The sequence below is a fragment of the Sebastes umbrosus genome, chromosome 17 (assembly GCF_015220745.1).
Source record: "Sebastes umbrosus isolate fSebUmb1 chromosome 17, fSebUmb1.pri, whole genome shotgun sequence".
Lineage (NCBI taxonomy): Eukaryota > Metazoa > Chordata > Actinopteri > Perciformes > Sebastidae > Sebastes > Sebastes umbrosus.
In genome coordinates, this window is record NC_051285.1 from 28,868,451 (window position 1) to 28,889,484 (window position 21,034).

At 39.5% G+C, this 21,034-nt stretch overlaps 1 protein-coding gene and 1 long non-coding RNA gene across 4 annotated transcripts in view; both read right to left on the minus strand.

The window, feature by feature from the left end:
* The window catches only part of opcml (opioid binding protein/cell adhesion molecule-like), a 264,962-nt gene that overhangs the window by 69,406 nt on the left and 174,522 nt on the right, over positions 1-21,034 (minus strand). The gene's annotated exons all lie outside the window — the stretch shown is intronic.
* On the minus strand, positions 2,531-3,353 carry LOC119475614. The gene is made up of 2 exons (XR_005203837.1): positions 2,784-3,353; positions 2,531-2,699 (listed from the first exon to the last, which is right to left on the minus strand). It is a non-coding gene; the product is annotated as an uncharacterized LOC119475614 (long non-coding RNA).

A 21,034-nucleotide genomic window follows, 5' to 3' on the forward strand; every position in this document is an offset into this window, starting at 1 on the left:
GTTATCTACCACACTGAGCTATCTCACCAGATATGTTGATGTATTGTTTCGTTTTGTATTTGACTTCTTTATTTGAAGTAAGAGCTCAAAACTCATTGTGTCATATAAGGATCGAACCCACAACCTCCAGTATTCCAACCGGATACTACGACCAGTTATCTACCACACTGAGCTATCTGAGCAGATACACTGATGCGGTGTTTGCTATTGTATGTGACTTCTTTATTTGAAGTAAGACCTCAAAACTCATCGTGTCATATAAGGATCGAACCCACAACCTCCAGTATTCCAACCGGATACTACGACCAGTTATCTACCACACTGAGCTATCTGAGCAGATACACTGATGCGGTGTTTGCTATTGTATGTGACTTCTTTATTTGAAGTAAGACCTCAAAACTCATTGTGTCATATAAGGATCAAACACACAACCTCCAGTATTCCAACCGGATACTACGACCAGTTATCTACCACACTGAGCTATCTGAGCAGATACACTGATGCGGTGTTTGCTATTGTATGTGACTTCTTTATTTGAAGTAAGACCTCAAAACTCATTGTGCCATATAAGGATCAAACACACAACCTCCAGTACTCCAACCGGATACTAAGTCCAGTTATCTACCACACTGAGCTATCTCACCAGATATGTTGATGTATTGTTTCTTTTTGTATTTGACTTCTTTATTTGAAGTAAGAGCTCAAAACTCATTGTGTCATATAAGGATCAAACACACAACCTCCAGTACTCCAACCGGATACTACGACCAGTTATCTACCACACTGAGCTATCTGAGCAGATACACTGATGCGGTGTTTGCTATTGTATTTGACTTCTTTATTTGAAGTAAGACCTCAAAACTCATTGTGCCATATAAGGATCAAACACACAACCTCCAGTACTCCAACCGGATACTACGTCCAGTTATCTACCACACTGAGCTATCTCACCAGATATGTTGATGTATTGTTTCGTTTTGTATTTGACTTCTTTATTTGAAGTAAGAGCTCAAAACTCATTGTGTCATATAAGGATCAAACACACAACCTCCAGTATTCCAACCGGATACTACGAGCAGTTATCTACCACACTGAGCTATCTGAGCAGATACACTGATGTGGTGTTTGCTATTGTATGTGACTTCTTTATTTGAAGTAAGACCTCAAAACTCATCATGTCAAATAAGGATCGAACCTACAACCTCCAGTATTCCAACTAGGTATTCCGTCCAGTTATCTACCACACTGAGCTATCTCACCAGATATGTTGATGTATTGTTTCTTTTTGTATTTGACTTCTTTATTTGAAGTAAGAGCTCAAAACTCATTGTGTCATATAAGGATCGAACCCACAACCTCCAGTATTCCAACCGGATACTACGACCAGTTATCTACCACACTGAGCTATCTGAGCACTTGATGGGCGGACCGCAGGACAGAGCGCAGGACTCGGTGGGACGAGAGGAGGCGGACTCTGTGTTTAAGTGAGGATCTGGACAACCAATTGTTCCGTCTCAAATGGGGCTGCAACTAACAATTATTTTCATTATTTGTTAATCTTTGGATAATTTTTTCTCGATTAATCCATCAATCACTTGGTCCATTAAGTGACAGAAAACAGTAAAAAAATCGAAATACCATTACAATTTCCCAAAGTTGACATTTGTCAAGATGACATATTCAAATTGCTTGTCAATCACTGAACTCAACCAGCGGATATTTGGGACAGGCGTCTCCATGGGACAGACCTTTAATTCCTTTAGAACCAAACTCTTGCTCAGCTAAATTGTTTATGTTACATGTATTAAAATAAGGATACAGAATAACATATCAATTACAAATCATGTATTTGATCTAGCTCTGAGACAGTTAACGTCACTCATTTTACGGCATCTGGCATACTGACACAACACCTCTCTTTATCCTGTTAAAATCCACCTGCCCATCAGTGACGAGCCTATTAAGCTAAACATATGAGTTATGACAAAAGGTAAACCTCAAGGGTCTGTGTGGATCCCATTTGGTAGAATGAGGGTTAAACTGTGGTCTTCGTTTGACAAACAAAGTCAGAGCAATAAAGAGCAATAGACAAAATTCACAATTTGGATTATTTTTTATGAAAGAACATTTTGATTCTTGAGGATGGACACACACACACACACACACTTTATGACCACTTCAAAGGTAGGGAGTCACCACTTTTTGTGTCTCTCTTGTTTACCATGTAAATTGACCATGTAAATCTGAGTGAATTAAACTTTGGTGCTCATGGTTAAATGGTCACTGTTAAATGATCTCAACAATTGAATTGTGGAAAATCTAACCAATCTAACAGTTTGTAGCATGTCCATATTGACAAAAGGTACCCAGTGTCTTATTGAGACCTGCTTTTATTTGTCAAAACTGTAGCCACACCCAGCGAGTAAAAGGAACTGGGGCTTGGCTTTCCGTTGAAGTTTTACGGTAATTGATTATCAAAGTAGTTGCAGATTAATTTTCTGAGTGTTTATGCACAAAGACCCAAAGTGTGTTTTTAGGGTTCCATTCTATTTTCTACAGTTTTACAGGTGGAAGACAATGATGTGCGATGGTGGCTTGTTGGATTTCCACTGTAACAGTATTAGCCTTTGTGCCAGTAGTGAAGAAAAAGCCAATGCATCAGCTTGAACCAATGACAGTGAGACTTCTGGAGGAGCTACCTCAAATATCGCAATTTTTGGGTCTGGCTGTATTGTTTTATCAAAGATATATGAAAAGGTTTCAAAGTTACAAAAGTCCAAAACATGTGATAAAGGGTGGCTTTGTCTTGATGGCAACAGGAGCAAGTTGGGTCCGTTCCTGGGAACATCTTTACGAGTTTGCTTTTTGAGAAGTGGAGTCTGTGAATTATCTTAAATTGTAATAATCCATGTCTTATACAGATGGATGGTGAATGGATCTATTCAATTGCAAACCGCCAAACTTTATCTGAAAAATCAGCTCCAAAGTCTTTACCCCATTGTTCCCTGAGATGGTTCAGTGAAGGCGATGCCACCCTTTGAATTTCACTGAACAATCTAGATATCTGACCACAATCTAAAGATTCCTCAATCCAAACATCTATTGGGCGAGATGGGAAGACTAGACACTAGGTATGTCATGTTCTCTAACAATGTGCTCAAAAGACATTAAGTTATCGTTTTGAAAAAGATCCCTTATACACCGTAGCCCCTTCCTGAACCGTAGCTGTAGGTTACCAGAGAGTTGTCGCCTGGAGATAAAACCCTGACTGATCGGGATGAATTATAGACAGACTATGACTTTTTTTCATGAAATTTTTCGACATTTTATAAATGATTATTTTCTCACACACTATGAAAGTTTTTTAACGTTAATATGGTCATTCGTATAACTGGATGTATGTTTGATTCTGGAAGCATTATTTCCTGTCTATAAGCAGAAGTTCTTGTGATATTCTCCTGGCAGCTCGGATGATGATACTATAACTTTTTTTTCGGTCGATTTTTCGACATACAATATATATACTATATATACTATGACTTTTTTTCACGAAATTTTTCGACATATTATGACTTTTTTTTCGGTCGATTTTTCAACTTTCTTTCATGACCTTTTTTCGTCATGAAAGATACTCTGACTTTTTTTCATGACATCTTTCGACATTACTTTTTTGGAATTTTTTTTTACATGCTATATTATGACTTTTGAAATAGCTCAGGTTGGTAGATATCTGGTTGGAATATTGGCGGTTGTGAGTTTGATCCTTATATGACACAATGAGTTTTGAGCTCTTACTTCAAATAAAGAAGTCAAATACAAAAAGAAACAATACATCAACATATCTGGTGAGATAGCTCAGTGTGGTAGATAACTGGACGGAATACTGGAGGTTGTAGGTTCGATCATTATTTGACACGATGAGTTTTGAGGTCTTACTTCAAATAAAGAAGTCAAATACAATAGCAAACACCGCATCAGTGAATCTGCTCAGATAGCTCAGTGTGGTAGATAACTGCTCGTAGTATCCGGTTGGAATACTGGAGGTTGTGGGTTTGATCCTTATTTGACAGGATGAGTTTTGAGGTCTTACTTCAAATAAAGAAGTCACATACAATAGCAAACACCGCATCAGTGTATCTGCTCAGATAGCTCAGTGTGGTAGATAACTGGACGGAATACTGGAGGTTGTAGGTTCGATCCTTATTTGACACGATGAGTTTTGAGGTCTTACTTCAAATAAAGAAGTCAAATACAATAGCAAACACCGCATCAGTGTATCTGCTCAGATAGCTCAGTGTGGTAGATAACTGCTCGTAGTATCCGGTTGGAATACTGGAGGTTGTGGGTTTGATCCTTATTTGACACGATGAGTTTTGAGGTCTTACTTCAAATAAAGAAGTCACATACAATAGCAAACACCGCATCAGTGTATCTGCTCAGATAGCTCAGTGTGGTAGATAACTGGACGGAATACCTAGTTGGAATACTGGAGGTTGTAGGTTTGATCCTTATTTGACACGATGAGTTTTGAGGTCTTACTTCAAATAAAGAAGTCAAATACAATAGCAAACACCGCATCAGTGTATCTGCTCAGATAGCTCAGTGTGGTAGATAACTGCTCGTAGTATCCGGTTGGAATACTGGAGGTTGTGGGTTTGATCCTTATTTGACACGATGAGTTTTGAGGTCTTACTTCAAATAAAGAAGTCAAATATACGAAGAGAACAGTCCTCACTGCGTGTGGCATTGGTGGCTGGGTTGCTGAGTTCTGGTTCGGGTTGCGGCAGATCGGGGTTCAATCCCTACCCACATCAGTGTCCGGTGCCCGACAGTGGAGTGAGACGAGCGTCTCCTCCCAGGGTTTACCAGAGATACAACTGAGGGGTTATGCATCAGTATATATGTTAAATATATAATTTTATGCGAAGCATGTTACGTTATGTGCGACGCATATGATATTATTTAATATATATACTTTTATGCGACGCACATAATATTGCATATAATATCATATGCGTCGCATAAAAGTATATATATTAAATAACAGCATATGCGTCACACACAATATTACATGCGTCGCATAAAAGTATATATTTAACATATATACTGATGCATAACCCCCCAGTTGTATCTCTGGTAAACCCTGGGAGGAGACGCTCGTCTCACTCCACTGTCGGGCACCGGACACTGATGTGGGTAGGGATTGAACCCCGATCTGCCGCAGCCCGAACCAGAACTCAGCAACCCAGCCACCAATGCCACACGCAGTGAGGACTGTTCTCTTCGTATATTTGACTTCGTCATTAGAAGTTAGACCTGAAAACAGACTGTGTCATATAAGGATCGAACCTACAACCTCCAGTATTCCAACTAGGTATTCCGTCCAGTTATCTACCACACTGAGCTATCTCACCAGATATGTTGATGTATTGTTTCGTTTTGTATTTGACTTCTTTATTTGAAGTAAGAGCTCAAAACTCATTGTGTCATATAAGGATCAAACACACAACCTCCAGTACTCCAACCGGATACTACGTCCAGTTATCTACCACACTGAGCTATCTCACCAGATATGTTGATGTATTGTTTCTTTTTGTATTTGACTTCTTTATTTGAAGTAAGACCTCAAAACTCATTGTGTCATATAAGGATCAAACACACAACCTCCAGTACTCCAACCGGATACTACGACCAGTTATCTACCACACTGAGCTATCTGAGCAGATACACTGATGCGGTGTTTGCTATTGTATTTGACTTCTTTATTTGAAGTAAGACCTCAAAACTCATCGTGTCAAATAAAGATCGAACCTACAACCTCCAGTATTCCAACTAGGTATTCCATCCAGTTATCTACCACACTGAGCTATCTGAGCAGATACACTGATGCGGTGTTTGCTATTGTATTTGACTTGTTTATTTGAAGTAAGACCTCAAAACTCATCGTGTCATATAAGGATCAAACACACAACCTCCAGTACTCCAACCGGCTACTACGTCCAGTTATCTACCACACTGAGCTATCTCACCAGATATGTTGATGTATTGTTTCTTTTTGTATTTGACTTCTTTATTTGAAGTAAGACCTCAAAACTCATTGTGTCATATAAGGATCAAACACACAACCTCCAGTATTCCAACCGGATACTACGAGCAGTTATCTACCACACTGAGCTATCTGAGCAGATACACTGATGTGGTGTTTGCTATTGTATGTGACTTCTTTATTTGAAGTAAGACCTCAAAACTCATCATGTCAAATAAGGATCGAACCTACAACCTCCAGTATTCCAACTAGGTATTCCGTTCAGTTATCTACCACACTGAGCTATCTCACCAGATATGTTGATGTATTGTTTCTTTTTGTATTTGACTTCTTTATTTGAAGTAAGAGCTCAAAACTCATTGTGTCATATAAGGATCGAACCCACAACCTCCAGTATTCCAACCGGATACTACGACCAGTTATCTACCACACTGAGCTATCTGAGCACTTGATGGGCGGACCGCAGGACAGAGCGCAGGACTCGGTGGGACGAGAGGAGGCGGACTCTGTGTTTAAGTGAGGATCTGGACAACCAATTGTTCCGTCTCAAATGGGGCTGCAACTAACAATTATTTTCATTATTTGTTAATCTTTGGATAATTTTTTCTCGATTAATCCATCAATCACTTGGTCCATTAAGTGACAGAAAACAGTAAAAAAATCGAAATACCATTACAATTTCCCAAAGTTGACATTTGTCAAGATGACATATTCAAATTGCTTGTCAATCACTGAACTCAACCAGCGGATATTTGGGACAGGCGTCTCCATGGGACAGACCTTTAATTCCTTTAGAACCAAACTCTTGCTCAGCTAAATTGTTTATGTTACATGTATTAAAATAAGGATACAGAATAACATATCAATTACAAATCATGTATTTGATCTAGCTCTGAGACAGTTAACGTCACTCATTTTACGGCATCTGGCATACTGACACAACACCTCTCTTTATCCTGTTAAAATCCACCTGCCCATCAGTGACGAGCCTGTTAAGCTAAGCATATGAGATATGACAAAAGGTAAACCTCAAGGGTCTGTGTGGATCCCATTTGGTAGAATGAGGGTTAAACTGTGGTCTTCGTTTGACAAACAAAGTTAGAGCAATAAAGAGCAATAGACAAAATTCACAATTTGGATTATTTTTTATGAAAGAACATTTTGATTCTTGAGGATGGACACACACACACACACACACACTTTATGACCACTTCAAAGGTAGGGAGTCACCACTTTTTGTGTCTCTCTTGTTTACCATGTAAATTGACCATGTAAATCTGAGTGAATTAAACTTTGGTGCTCATGGTTAAATGGTCACTGTTAAATGATCTCAACAATTGAATTGTGGAAAATCTAACCAATCTAACAGTTTGTAGCATGTCCATATTGACAAAAGGTACCCAGTGTCTTATTGAGACCTGCTTTTATTTGTCAAAACTGTAGCCACACCCAGCGAGTAAAAGGAACTGGGGCTTGGCTTTCCGTTGAAGTTTTACGGTAATTGATTATCAAAGTAGTTGCAGATTAATTTTCTGAGTGTTTATGCACAAAGACCCAAAGTGTGTTTTTAGGGTTCCATTCTATTTTCTACAGTTTTACAGGTGGAAGACAATGATGTGCGATGGTGGCTTGTTGGATTTCCACTGTAACAGTATTAGCCTTTGTGCCAGTAGTGAAGAAAAAGCCAATGCATCAGCTTGAACCAATGACAGTGAGACTTCTGGAGGAGCTACCTCAAATATCGCAATTTTTGGGTCTGGCTGTATTGTTTTATCAAAGATATATGAAAAGGTTTCAAAGTTACAAAAGTCCAAAACGTGATAAAGGGTGGCTTTGTCTTGATGGCAACGGGAGCAAGTTGGGTCCGTTCCTGGGAACATCTTTGCGAGTTTGCTTTTTGAGAAGTGGAGTCTGTGAATTATCTTAAATTGTAATAATCCATGTCTTATGCAGATGGATGGTGAATGGATCTATTCAATTGCAAACCGCCAAATTTTATCTGAAAAATCAGCTCCAAAGTCTTTACCCCATTGTTCCCTGAGATGGTTCAGTGAAGGCGATGCCACCCTTTGAATTTCACTGAACAATCTAGATATCTGACCATAATCTAAAGATTCCTCAATCCAAACATCTATTGGGCGAGATGGGAAGACTAGACACTAGGTATGTCATGTTCTCTAACAATGTGCTCAAAAGACATTAAGTTATCGTTTTGAAAAAGATCCCTTATACACCGTAGCCCCTTCCTGAACCGTAGCTGTAGGTTACCAGAGAGTTGTCGCCTGGAGATAAAACCCTGACTGATCGGGATGAATTATAGACAGACTATGACTTTTTTTCATGAAATTTTTCGACATTTTATAAATGATTATTTTCTCACACACTATGAAAGTTTTTTAACGTTAATATGGTCATTCGTATAACTGAATGTATGTTTGATTCTGGAAGCATTATTTCCTGTCTATAAGCAGAAGTTCTTGTGATATTCTCCTGGCAGCTCGGATGATGATACTATGACTTTTTTTTCGGTCGATTTTTCGACATACAATATATATACTGACTTTTTTCACGAAATTTTTCGACTTTTTCGAATTTTTTTTTACATGCTATATTATGACTTTTGAAATAGCTCAGGTTGGTAGATATCTGGTTGGAATATTGGCGGTTGTGAGTTTGATCCTTATATGACACAATGAGTTTTGAGCTCTTACTTCAAATAAAGAAGTCAAATACAAAACGAAACAATACAATCAACATATCTGGTGAGATAGCTCAGTGTGGTAGATAACTGGACGGAATACCTAGTTGGAATACTGGAGGTTGTAGGTTCGATCATTATTTGACACAATGAGTTTTGAGGTCTTACTTCAAATAAAGAAGTCAAATACAATAGCAAACACCACATCAGTGTATCTGCTCAGATAGCTCAGTGTGGTAGATAACTGCTCGTAGTATCCGGTTGGAATACTGGAGGTTGTGGGTTTGATCCTTATTTGACATGATGAGTTTTGAGCTCTTACTTCAAATAAAGAAGTCACATACAATAGCAAACACCGCATCAGTGTATCAGCTCAGATAGCTCAGTGTGGTAGATAACTGGACGGAATACTGGAGGTTGTAGGTTCGATCCTTATTTGACACGATGAGTTTTGAGGTCTTACTTCAAATAAAGAAGTCAAATACAATAGCAAACACCACATCAGTGTATCTGCTCAGATAGCTCAGTGTGGTAGATAACTGGTCGTAGTATCCGGTTGGAATACTGGAGGTTGTGGGTTTGATCCTTATTTGACACGATGAGTTTTGAGCTCTTACTTCAAATAAAGAAGTCACATACAATAGCAAACACCGCATCAGTGGATCTGCTCAGATAGCTCAGTGTGGTAGATAACTGGACGGAATACTGGAGGTTGTAGGTTCGATCCTTATTTGACACGATGAGTTTTGAGGTCTTACTTCAAATAAAGAAGTCAAATACAATAGCAAACACCGCATCAGTGTATCTGCTCAGATAGCTCAGTGTGGTAGATAACTGCTCGTAGTATCCAGTTGGAATACTGGAGGTTGTGGGTTTGATCCTTATTTGACACGATGAGTTTTGAGCTCTTACTTCAAATAAAGAAGTCACATACAATAGCAAACACCGCATCAGTGGATCTGCTCAGATAGCTCAGTGTGGTAGATAACTGGACGGAATACTGGAGGTTGTAGGTTCGATCCTTATTTGACACGATGAGTTTTGAGGTCTTACTTCAAATAAAGAAGTCACATACAATAGCAAACACCGCATCAGTGGATCTGCTCAGATAGCTCAGTGTGGTAGATAACTGGACGGAATACTGGAGGTTGTAGGTTCGATCCTTATTTGACACGATGAGTTTTGAGGTCTTACTTCAAATAAAGAAGTCAAATACAATAGCAAACACCGCATCAGTGTATCTGCTCAGATAGCTCAGTGTGGTAGATAACTGCTCGTAGTATCCAGTTGGAATACTGGAGGTTGTGGGTTTGATCCTTATTTGACACGATGAGTTTTGAGCTCTTACTTCAAATAAAGAAGTCACATACAATAGCAAACACCGCATCAGTGTATCTGCTCAGATAGCTCAGTGTGGTAGATAACTGGACGGAATACTGGAGGTTGTAGGTTCGATCCTTATTTGACACGATGAGTTTTGAGGTCTTACTTCAAATAAAGAAGTCACATACAATAGCAAACACCGCATCAGTGGATCTGCTCAGATAGCTCAGTGTGGTAGATAACTGGACGGAATACTGGAGGTTGTAGGTTCGATCCTTATTTGACACGATGAGTTTTGAGGTCTTACTTCAAATAAAGAAGTCAAATACAATAGCAAACACCGCATCAGTGTATCTGCTCAGATAGCTCAGTGTGGTAGATAACTGCTCGTAGTATCCGGTTGGAATACTGGAGGTTGTGGGTTTGATCCTTATTTGACACGATGAGTTTTGAGCTCTTACTTCAAATAAAGAAGTCACATACAATAGCAAACACCGCATCAGTGGATCTGCTCAGATAGCTCAGTGTGGTAGATAACTGGACGGAATACCTAGTTGGAATACTGGAGGTTGTAGGTTTGATCCTTATTTGACACGATGAGTTTTGAGGTCTTACTTCAAATAAACAAGTCAAATACAATAGCAAACACCGCATCAGTGTATCTGCTCAGATAGCTCAGTGTGGTAGATAACTGCTCGTAGTATCCGGTTGGAATACTGGAGGTTGTGGGTTCGATCCTTATGTGACACAGTCTGTTTTCAGGTCTAATTTCTAATGACGAAGTCAAATATACGAAGAGAACAGTCCTCACTGCGTGTGGCATTGGTGGCTGGGTTGCTGAGTTCTGGTTCGGGCTGCGGCAGATCGGGGTTCAATCCCTACCCACATCAGTGTCCGGTGCCCGACAGTGGAGTGAGACGAGCGTCTCCTCCCAGGGTTTACCAGAGATACAACTGGGGGGTTATGCATCAGCATATATGTTAAATATATACTTTTATGCGACGCATGTAATATTATGTGCGACGCATATGATATTATTTAATATATATACTTTTATGCGACGCACATAATATTGCATATAATATCATATGCGTCACATAAAAGTATATATATTAAATAACAGCATATGCGTCGCACACAATATTACATGCGTCGCATAAAAGTATATATTTAACATATATACTGATGCATAACCCCCCAGTTGTATCTCTGGTAAACCCTGGGAGGAGACGCTCGTCTCACTCCACTGTCGGGCACCGGACACTGATGTGGGTAGGGATTGAACCCCGATCTGCCGCAGCCCGAACCAGAACTCAGCAACCCAGCCACCAATGCCACACGCAGTGAGGACTGTTCTCTTCGTATATTTGACTTCGTCATTAGAAGTTAGACCTGAAAACAGACTGTGTCATATAAGGATCGAACCCACAACCTCCAGCATTCCAACTAGGTATTCCGTCCAGTTATCTACCACACTGAGCTATCTCACCAGATATGTTGATGTATTGTTTCGTTTTGTATTTGACTTCTTTATTTGAAGTAAGAGCTCAAAACTCATTGTGTCATATAAGGATCAAACACACAACCTCCAGTATTCCAACCGGATACTACGACCAGTTATCTACCACACTGAGCTATCTGAGCAGATACACTGATGCGGTGTTTGCTATTGTATGTGACTTCTTTATTTGAAGTAAGACCTCAAAACTCATTGTGCCATATAAGGATCAAACACACAACCTCCAGTACTCCAACCGGATACTAAGTCCAGTTATCTACCACACTGAGCTATCTCACCAGATATGTTGATGTATTGTTTCGTTTTGTATTTGACTTCTTTATTTGAAGTAAGAGCTCAAAACTCATTGTGTCATATAAGGATCGAACCCACAACCTCCAGTATTCCAACCGGATACTACGACCAGTTATCTACCACACTGAGCTATCTGAGCAGATACACTGATGCGGTGTTTGCTATTGTATGTGACTTCTTTATTTGAAGTAAGACCTCAAAACTCATCGTGTCATATAAGGATCGAACCCACAACCTCCAGTATTCCAACCGGATACTACGACCAGTTATCTACCACACTGAGCTATCTGAGCAGATACACTGATGCGGTGTTTGCTATTGCATGTGACTTCTTTATTTGAAGTAAGACCTCAAAACTCATCATGTCAAATAAGGATCGAACCTACAACCTCCAGTATTCCAACTAGGTATTCCGTCCAGTTATCTACCACACTGAGCTATCTCACCAGATATGTTGATGTATTGTTTCTTTTTGTATACGACTTCTTTATTTGAAGTAAGAGCTCAAAACTCATTGTGTCATATAAGGATCAAACTCACAACCGCCAATATTCCAACCAGATATCTACCAACCTGAGCTATTTCAAAAGTCATAACATAGCATGTAAAAAAAGTTGTGTTCGAAAAATGCTATTTAAAAATAAAATTCATGAAAAAAAGGCATACTATTGTAGGACAAAAAATGTCATGAAAAAAGTAATATGTCAAAAATATTTTGAAAAAAAAAGTCATTCTGTAGCATGTTGAAAATTTGTACAAAGAAAGTCGCAGTATAGTATGTCGAAAAATGTTATTAAAAAAAGTCATATAGTATGCTGATTTTTTTTTGTGGGGAAAAAAGTAATAGTATAGTACGTTGATAAATTCTTATCTACCACACTGAGCTATCTGCCAGGATACACTGGTGCAATGTTTCTTTTTGTATTTGACTTCTGCATTTGATTTGGCCCTCAAAAATCACTGTGTCACATAAGGATCAAACCATAACCCTAACCCTAACCCACAAACTAGAGACCTAGAGCATTGAGAGGATGGATGGCTTTCCTAGCTAGATTGATAAGGAGAATTCTTGGAGAAATGTCCAAATGTCAAAAGGTTTTGATACCAAATCACAGTATGGCTTTTTCTACGGTGTTCCTCAAGGTCTTGGTGTCTTAATGTGGTGTTTTGGAGGGATTGTTGATAATCTTTTATCAATTCTCACAATGTAAAAGGAGGTTAAATTCAGCACCAAATCTGTGTAACAAATGGTATCAACCCAAAAATTGCTGCAACAATTTATGAGACATAATGTACACCCCTTCTATGTGGCATCTACTTTTGACTTTTATTATCTACTCCTGAACATCCCCTTTCCCCCAGCCCTACCCCCCTACACAAGGGGCTGGAATGGTAAGAGGTTAAATTATAGATGTGGGTTGAGCCCCTGCAATGGACTGGCTTCCTGTCCAGAGGGGTGTATGGCTAAGCTGCTTCATGACTAAAAAAAAACAGTAGATAATCTCCTTAGCAATGAGCCACATCAGCTCAAACAGGGCTTACTTTTAAGACTATAAACAGACTGACTACCCGTCAGATGACTGTATTTTGTGCAGTTTTGATGCTCTTTCATCTAATGAAAACATCTCACTGAATTCAGGTGGAGTGATTAGGACGCTTACATATCCACCAATTAGGCCTCAGGGTAATACAAACTGCATGATGAATGTAAAAAAATGTCTCAGAGCAAATAATTAATAGTACAAACAGTGCTGTTACATAAAAAAAGCATCAAATAGTTTATTTGAATGAAAGCCAAGGAAGCTGGTTTAACATCTCTGCACGTGCTCATCATGTGAACCCGGCCATTGTACAAAATGGAAATGAAAATAGTGTAAATGGCCATGGAGCTCGGTAGGTGAGAAATTGAAAGTGAAATCCAAACCAGCCTCAGGAAAGAAGAGCACTTTTAAATGTGTTACACAAGCAAAGCTTAAAGGCCTTACTCTCCAATTTCAGTTATCCTAATGTTGTGGAATATTTCAAATGCCTCATTACTTGCATTTTGCAAGAAAGGGAGAAGCCTCTCTCTACTCTATAATGAGCCCTGACGCTTATTAGACCAGCGTGCATTGAATTGAAAGAGCCAATAGTTTTTTTTTTCTTTTCTTGTTCTCTTTATGGCAGAGAAAGGATTGAGCCCTAATCAGAAAAACACAGAGCCACATCATTATACTTGCCGAAACTAAAGAGGATAATCCTGTAGTCCGTTTAGGATATTTTATAATTTAATTGAATTACTACATATCACGGGGCACTGGCATTCTGCTCATATCTTGTCAAAGTTGTCAAATAGATGTCCTAAAATGGACATACGAATCAAAGGGGTTCCCCACTGGAGCAAATGTGTGTCGTCCATGCAGAGGATCCCTATGGCCCGGACCCCTGTTGGCAATGCGTTGCAGCACTGTTGATAAGGCTAAACAGATTAACACAGTCTCCATTCACTACCTCCTTTATCTTAACGTGCAGTAGAAGCCATATGCAGTATTAGTTTTATCAAAAAGTGTCCCATTTGGAATAATGACTGTCAAATATGTAGAAGAATAAAACATAACAATTTGTAGATTTTAAGAAAACAACAATTTTTTTATTCCACAATTATAACAAGTTCCTCTCAAGCAAGCAGCCTTGTTTCTGTGAGCGCTCTAACCAGCTGTATCAACAGTTCATCCTGTGAATACTGATTAGGATTCCACGCATTAGCACACTAAAAGGGCATTAAACTGTACAACCATTATACTGTACGTGGCATGCATACTACTGTATATTGCAAGGCCTCTTTCTTTGCACTCAAACTCTACATGAACAAGGCCAAGGTGCTGACAGTTTGAATGTTTAAATCTGAATGGATGACAAATCAATGTTTCTCCTACTCAAAGAGTAGTGTGTATGTGTGTGTGTGTGTGGTTTAGCAGTCTTTCTTCTTAGCTTTAATGGTTTGCACATAACGCAACTGGGTTGGAAATAGACCCCACTTGATCTTAATGGTAAAGTTCTGTTTTGTGTAATGAAACTGTATGACCATGCATCACATTCATGATGAGAGTATGTCCATATCAATGGCACAGTCGTGGTGATATCTATCCAGCATACATTACATTTCAGGAATTGAGGATCTGGATCTTCAGGACTAAATGAAAGTAATTAAAGGTTCATCAAGACTGACTTTGTATTGAAAAACATCTCATTGTTGGTTAGCACTTTGTACAGAACTCATATGCCTAAATGGAATTGACAGGAACTCAAGGTGACAATAGTTCAATGTGTTTTCATACAACAGGTCGTATGATATCTTACAGAAAGTTTTCCTACAAATGTCTAGTCTCAATTTACGCAGCAGCCTTTTAAAAATAAACTTCCGTCTTGGCAGGAAAAAAAACTTTATTAGGTTCAGGCAAACAAACTAGTCAGTTAGGTTTATGGAAAGAAAACAACTTAGTTAGGTTTAGGAAAGATCGTAGTTAGGTTACGCCACACCGGAAGTGGCATAACTTAAGTACAGAAGTTACATGTTAAAAACGACTTAGTCACGTAAACCCTCTGAGACCCACATAGACCCGCTTTAGGGGGGTACAGGGGGTGTTTAGGGGGAGATAGCAGGTCAACAGTAGATGTCACATAGAAGTGGTGTACATCATCTGAAAGCTGGGAACCTGAAGATTAATTTGAGATGCAGCTGAGCCCTGTGTGTCAAGTTGTTCTAGTCATGAATAGAAATAAACATGAATTAATTCATTAAAATGAATGGTAAAAGTGTGTAAGGGTTTAGAACATTATGATCACATAATATGATGGTCATCCTCATGCTCTATTATGTCTCATAGGTTGTTGCAGCAATTTTGGGGTTGATACCATTTGTTACACAGATTTGGAGCTAAATGTAACCATTTTTTAACACTCAAGAATTGATAAAAATGATCAATCATCCCTCCAAAATACCACATTAAGACACCAAGACCTTGAGGAACACCATAGAAAAAGCCATGCTCTGATTTGGGATCAAAAACTTTTTACATTTTGAGATTTCTGCAGGAATTGCATTTTTCGGCGATTGGATGGCGAGTTCTTCTGTTCTGGGAACTGCTCAGAAACCAAATTTCAAGAAATGGTCTCACTACAATGAAATGTCTCCTATGGGGACTAACATCATCACTCATGAATACAGTTGGGCTCTTTGGATCCACAAAACTCTCAGCTTTACAGTGATACCCAATTTATATAATTCCAAGAATGATTACCCCAGTATGCAGAAATATTCAAACATCATTTTTAGAATAGGCGAAAATAAGACATTTCTACTGCATGAAAACTGCATGTTCTTTGCCCAAAACTGCATGTGATTATCATAAAATGGGCATGTCTGTAAAGGGGAGACTTGTGGGTACCCATAGAACCCATATCTGGAGGTCAGAGGTGAAGGGACCCCTTTGAAAATGACCATGCCAGTTTTTCTTCACTAAAATTTAGCCCAACTTTGGAGCGTACTTTAACCTCCTTCCCGACATGTTAGGATGACATGGTTAGTACTGATGGATAGCTTTGCAAGGCTACTATCCCAAGTATTTAAGCCTTGCAGCGTGTGGAACATGCAAAGAGTTCACATTTCACATTTCTTGTGAAAGCAGTTGACTCTGCTGGGCCTGATGACACACTTTTCCCTACAGTTATAAAGCATCAAAAGATTCTGAGCCCAACAAAGTCTACCTTTAACCAAAGGGATTCTTCACTGTAAGCCGCTGGAATTCAGACCAGTCCTTTCTTCCTTCAAAGAGATTTCATGGAACTATCATGTGTGAAACATGAGCACATGGAACATACTGGACATTGGCATAGAGGTGCAGCTACAGTCAATTTTAATATACAGTCTGTGCGTTTGGCCGAGCAGTGTGTGGTTTTCTGTCAGGTGAAAGTACCTCCAGTTACTCAGAGCTACCAGAGCTTCATGATGATCAACACAAGTCCAGTTAGCTCTGAGGAAACGCAAAAGAAACCCTCCAAAGTGCACAAACATTATGAATATTTACTCCTGTAGCCTTAATTATAGAAGTGCAAATGACTAACTCTTGAAACTGAAGACACTTGGTTGTTTTTAACCATTTTGGATGTTTGTTTTTTTCTGAGGCAGTATGAATTAATAAAACTAAAAGTTACTGGCATAAACAGTTAACAGAAATGAAGCTGTTACAGTATACGTGGTCTGTTGGGAATGTATGGAGACGTCAGATTCCCAGCCTGAATTATTATTCAAGTCCGGTCCAGTTCAGAACAACAGTGGTGCACACAGTTCAGACATGAAGTGTTGCCTTGTTATTACGTAGAATCTACAAACATGGTCAGGAATGTTTGAACAGATTTTTTTCCTGATAAACCGATGCAGAAGAACTGAAGATGAGAGGAGAAAAGGAAGGACATGAGTGTGTCAAATCACATTCCATAAAGAACGAATGAGCAAATTGTATATGTATACATGCAGCACTTCAAGTAAGCAAATTGGAAGGCTGGTTTATTTCCCTAATTCCCTATTTGTCTTTAGATATTGCAAGTATCAAGAAGATGAGCAGTTTGTGAAAAAAATGCATTCCATAAATTTCATGCGAGTGAAGAAATGAGTATTTTTATTTCATCAGCATTCAAGTACTGAAGTACTTATGCTGATGTTGCTGGATATGCTTTTAGAATAAAATACACAGATTGTGCACCACATATCTGTAAATGTTTACATTAGTTTTAATCTTTGCTTAGCTGACAAAGCACAGTATTGGTTTCCATTCTTTATTTCTTTTAGTTTTAATTGTAAATATGCTGAATAGACCCAAGCAAATGAGCGCTTTATACATGTCTCTCTGCAGAGTGAGTGAATTGTGTTTGATTTATCTCTCTGTCAACGAGTCGTTGGTGTTAAAATATCTGAATCAAACATGTTTTCTGTAAATTAACTCTTCATAATTAGATTTTTCAAACATCATAGTTTGGTTTTCCCATATTGGCTCATGCTGACTATTTTCATTTTGTGTTCCCTGTATTAAAGGTGCAGTGTGTAGGATTTGGCGGCATAGCAGTGAGGTTGCACATTGCAACCAACTGAAACTACTCCCATGTGCCAAGCGTGTAGGTGGCCAAAGCGAAAAACATGAAAACGCAACTGGCCCTATCTAGAGCCGGTGGTTGGTTTGTCTGTTCTGGGCTACAGGCGTGTGATGACTACATCATGACTGAGAGGTTGGGTGTGAAAGTTTCATGAAACTTGATTGCTAGTAAAAGTTGTGTCTTGTGAGCGAATATGAGTAAAGCTGCCGGGCCTGACATTATCCCAGGCCGTGTACTGGAACATGTGCCAACCAGCTAGTTGATGACATCACTGACATTTTTAACACTGTCACAGGAGAGTGTTCCCAGCTGCTTCAAGACAGCCACCACTGTCTCTGCATGCATCTTACGCCGGGTTCACACTGGAGGCGGAAGCTCCGCACTATGTTAATTATCGCACAAGCCATGCTGCTCCTGTGCTCTTTCATATAGAGATAATCTATATATATCTCTCTGTCTGTCTGCTTGTGTGTGTGTGTGTGCTCATCATGCTCGCTCTCGTTGTGTTTAGACACAAATGACAAATATGTGGAATACGTATTTTAAAAAAACACAATCATAAACAGCAGTGTGATGCATTGGATGGGTGTTTTTGGACTCAGGATTGTCCATTGCAAAATTATGGACTATATGGATGTAGAAGTGTTCTGTAAAAATGAGTCCATGACAATTTATTCAACTACTGTACTCTACTTTAGTCTTTTGACACCTCTGAAAAAACAACACTAACATATACTCACAGTTAGTTGACCAGTTCATGAATGGACACCCTTACTGGAAGCTCCCAGGACCAGCTGCAACAAACACCCGTCCCTTTGTTTTAAACAAATACCAGCGCCCACATGCTGCAGACGACACCCAGGTAATACCCCAGTCTGTGTCCAGGAGCAATTGCTCAAGAACTAATTTCACCTGTCTCCACTGATTGATATTGACTGAAGGAGCAAGATCAAGATCGGCACCGGTGACAGAGTTTTCCCAGAGCAGCTAATGTGTGAGGGGGAATGTTCCGTATACAGTGTAACCATGGTGCTAAAAATAAAGCTGTAACACCTAAAGGATATCTATTGAACAAATCCATTACTTTATCATCACTTCTAATAATTATCCAATTGGTTTACAATTCTGATTAATTAATCTGTCTGTCATTATTATTCATAAAAATCTCATCAACTCCCAATCCAAAAAGAAACAATCTGCCATATTGATAACTTTGCTTAACAACGAGGATGCAGCAACTCAATGTTCAAACCAGACTTCTATTTCCTCAGGTGCTAAAACAAGACAATGCACTGAGCTAACTATTGTAGAGTGTCATGCCATTTTTTTCAGTGCTCACCAATCAATACACTCCATGCATTTATTAAATTCCCCGGCATGAATTCCTGTGGAAACGTATGTTTTCTTAGCAGCCATAAGGTCGAGGCGTATCCGAGTACACCTGCTGTTTTGGTTCGTATAGGTGCAGCACATTATTTGCAACAATCAGTCAGGCAATTCATTGCATTCCTCTCAGCAACTCTCAATATCTGATATATATGTGGATATCTTTTAAAAAGCTATGCCAGTCACAGTGTGCGTGATGAAAGTGGCTCATCGAGTGGACGGCAGAGACCAGAGCAGCTTTTCTAAGAAGGAAAATATGATTGTTTTCTGGGAGGTTCAGCGTTGCGACGTGCAATAAGCATCACACTTTTTATATCGCAAGACAGTGATCCATGTAATAACTGTTACATGCAGTTAGTGATTCATGTGTAAGCTTAAAAAAAACATTATAAAACATGCTTTTAGTTTCCAGAAAATGCACTTTTAAAGGATCCACCCCCAAAATGACCATTAGTTTATCAATTACTCCCCCCGTGTTACCTCAAATTCTTGAAGAGATTCAATTTAAACACTCTGGATCCGTCCGCTCTCACACGGATTAGTAGCCCATTTGCGCAAGGCCGAGACTGTTTATGTGGAAGTGTTTTAAATAGTAAGGTTTTAGCGCTGATGTTCAACTGGATAACTGAGATTTGGATCACAAGTTGTGTGAGAGTTTGTAAACAGATATGTTGATATAGTTTTGCTGTTATTAAACACGGACCTCATTTACTTCATTGACTTCTCTCCGTTTTTTGATTTGCCGTGGAGGCATGCGAGAATTCAAGGTAACACGGGGTGAGTAATATGCAAATGGTAATTTTGTGACGTATTCCTCTAAATGTCATCAAAACACCTACATATACTGCTGACATTTGCCCTGTGCTGCTACAAATAGAGACCCAATGTCAAGAGTAAACAGGAGGGACATACTGAGCAGCTTAAACAAGTATCTGTTTGTGACTTACTTTGGTTCAGACTTCAGTTAGGTTCAGTCCTGAATGCTTGTCTTTAGTAATTCATCTATAAATTCAGTCTGTTATGGGTGATTGACTTTATGTCAAATGAATGTACAGATTGAATATTTAATTAAAGCTGCAAGCAGCGATGAACGGGCCCTCGCCCCTACTTGCGCGTCGGGGATGCTGGCGGGACGCCGACCGACGCGGCCGGGCACCGTGAAACCGAAACTCTGACGAGCGCCATGACGCCTGCCGCAAGGCTCTACGACAAGCGGTTCACGAGTTATGAAGGGGGGCGTGGCTAATGTGTAGGGGACGGGGATAAAGACACCAACTTAACAGGCACTCTCTGCTGAGTGATATAACACCTCCCACAAGACTCTACGACAAAAGGATCATGAGTTATGAAAGGGGCGGGGCTAATGTGTAGGGGGCGGGGCTAACCATCCCCAATGAAACAGGAACTCTCTGCTGAGTTATATGACACTTCCCACAAGACTCTACGACAAACGGATCATGAGTTATGAAAGGGGGCGGGGCTAATGTGTAGGGGGAGGACATAACATTCACCAATGAAACAGGCACTCTCTGCTGAGTGATATGACACCTCCCACAAGACTCTACGACAAACGGTTCATGAGTTATGAAAGGGGGCGGGGCTAATGTGTAGGGGGCGTGGCTATGACTATATTTTTGCA